The sequence below is a fragment of the Herpailurus yagouaroundi genome, unplaced genomic scaffold (genome assembly GCF_014898765.1).
Source record: "Herpailurus yagouaroundi ecotype Mexico unplaced genomic scaffold, PumYag 159, whole genome shotgun sequence".
In the NCBI taxonomy this organism is placed as follows: domain Eukaryota; kingdom Metazoa; phylum Chordata; class Mammalia; order Carnivora; family Felidae; genus Herpailurus; species Herpailurus yagouaroundi.
The window spans coordinates 31,695,813-31,698,208 of NW_024412400.1; the positions used below are offsets into that span (position 1 = coordinate 31,695,813).

Consider the following 2,396-nt stretch of genomic DNA (forward strand, 5'->3'; position numbering starts at 1 on the left):
CGGGACTGCTGCCCCATCACAGGAGCGGAGCCTCCTTCCAGACAGGGTCTTTGGAATGGCCGCATTAAGAATGATTGTGGCAATAAAGTTCTATTAACCATCTGGAACACTGGCGCACTCTCCAGGGCCAGGCGCTCAGTCGTTGATGGCTGCAGACAGATGTGTGCAGAGAAGGGCTCCGAGGGACAGGAGCTGGTGACTGTCTGGGATGGAGGTCAGGTCAGTTAGAGGGGGACACCAGCGATAGCCAGTCTGAGTGGCAGGGCACCAGAGCACTGCAGCCAAAACACCTGGATGAATGCTGTTTCCATCATCATTTAGAAAACAGTTTGCCTTTCCTTGGATAAACACACAAGACACAAATGAAGTATCAGGGATGATTAACAGGAAAGCTCCCTTCTCCTCCCAAGGCTGTTCTCTCACCCTCCCACAAGGGCCACCTCACTTGGGAGTCAGACAAACCCGAATTCAAACTCCATCATGGCCACGAAACTGGCAGTGTGACCCTGAGGCTCAGATAAAATCTCAGAGTTTCAGTTTCTCATTTGTCAAATGAGTACAATAACCTGTCTCTTCACTGGCTCCTGGATGGAGGAGGTGGAGCGCTTAGCCCCTCCCCCACCTTGCCCCATCAAGGCTCCTTTAATGAGAATTATTAGCACTCTTTATCAGCAGCCCTTTCAGGACTACAGTCTTGGCCAAAAGTGGATGCAAATGCAGTTGAGGCTGACAGTGAGGGAGAAGCACCGAGAGCCTTGATGTCCCTGTCCCATTTCAGGTACCTCTGTCCCACAGTTATGGGGACAGTTATTCTTTGGTCGTGTGCTTCCATCCCTCCCCTCACAAGAGTGAATTAACAGGAGCATAAACACAGGTGTCACTATGATTTATGGAGTAATTAATAAACAATTAAGGTGTCTTGGAGCACAATTACACATTTTATTTCAGCCGCCTTCTGTGGCCATGACTTTGCTTACCCACCGTCGGGGTAGAAGACGGTGCGTGGCCCATGGCGGTGGTTGATCTGGAAGGCTATGTGGGTTTTATGTAAAACCAAGGTGTGGGGCAAATGCTGCCTGAGAGGCATAATGTCAAATGAGCTTCTCTCAAAGGCATCCAGCCCTAAACCTGCCTTATCCAGGTCTCTGCATGGGCTCTGCTCCATCCAGTGGGTGGAGAAGCCTCTCGGGGTGATCTGCTCACGGGCTGCTAGAGCTGACCAGGAGATCCCAAGGCACACAGACCCGTGCTGTCACTGCCTGCCACTACCACGAGCATTCTTTCCAGGCTTGTGTGGAGCTCTGTTTCTAAGCTTGGCACCTGCCAAGAAGGGAAGGCACCATCGGTCACCTCCTCTCCTGGGGGCAATGGCCTCCCACACACTGAAGCCAACAAGGCTCCCTCCCTCCACCCCCATTCTAGTCCACTTACTGGTGCCCTCCACTCAGGGGCACTGCCAGGTGGCCTTGCTGGGCATGCTCCCATCACCCTCCTGCCACACCTACTTCACCACCAAGTCCTATCACCCATGCCAACCCCACCACCACCACCACCACTCCACACCTTACAACCTTTACTGACTTCCCATTGACCTTAAGCTTACACCAGCCTGTGTGTCACCCACCCCACTTCAACTGCACGCTGGCGATTCACCTCCCCGCCTCACCCGTGACACAGCCCCGCCCTCCTCTTTATGGGGAACCTGTCCTGTGGTCACTCTGTGTGCCAAACCAAACACAAACATTCCCCCCTACTGGACCAACTCAGCTCCTGCTCTCTCCTCTGACTTTTTGGGGAGCCCCCTCATCACCCACTTCATGCTTACCCTTGCCACCCACTCCACCAGGCTCCCTCCTTCCACTGGCCCAGGTTGATGTCCTCGCTGCTCATTTCTTTTACCATCCCAAATCCAAACCCATCTGTGAGAACAGGGTTTCTGAGTTTCTTTTGCCAAGAAGCCTTCCCTGGCTAATCTGGCCCACCCTGACCTTTCTCATCCTGACCACCTCCAATGTCACAAAACCTCAGACAGTGTCAGCACTATGCCTTTGGGGCTTTTTTGGTTTTGTTTTTGCTTGCTGCACTTGACTGTGAGGTAGTATGGCAGAGAGGACACAAACTCAGCTCCCAGGCATAGGCAAACCTGGGTTCAAGTCCTGGCTCCATCACCAGCTATCTGTATGACCTTAAGCAAGCCACTTAAAGTCAGCGTTGTTGTTTTTTTTTTTCCCCCACGTCTATAAAATGGGGATCGTTGTTTTAAAGATTAAATGAGCTAAAGTGCTTAGCATTGTTCCTGGCATGGTAAGTGTTTGGTGAAAATTAGCCTTTATTACCACATGCCCATGCATGTGCACACACACAGTCTTTATAACAAGATTTTTAGGGACGACTGG

At 51.7% G+C, this 2,396-nt stretch overlaps 1 long non-coding RNA gene across 1 annotated transcript; it reads right to left on the reverse strand.

Moving 5' to 3' along the window:
- Positions 1–909: 909 nt before the first annotated feature.
- On the reverse strand, positions 910–1,994 carry LOC121033330 (uncharacterized). The gene is made up of 2 exons (XR_005791839.1): positions 1,826–1,994; positions 910–1,320 (listed from the first exon to the last, which is right to left on the reverse strand). It is a non-coding gene; the product is annotated as an uncharacterized LOC121033330 (long non-coding RNA).
- Between the last annotated feature and the right edge of the window lie 402 nt (positions 1,995–2,396).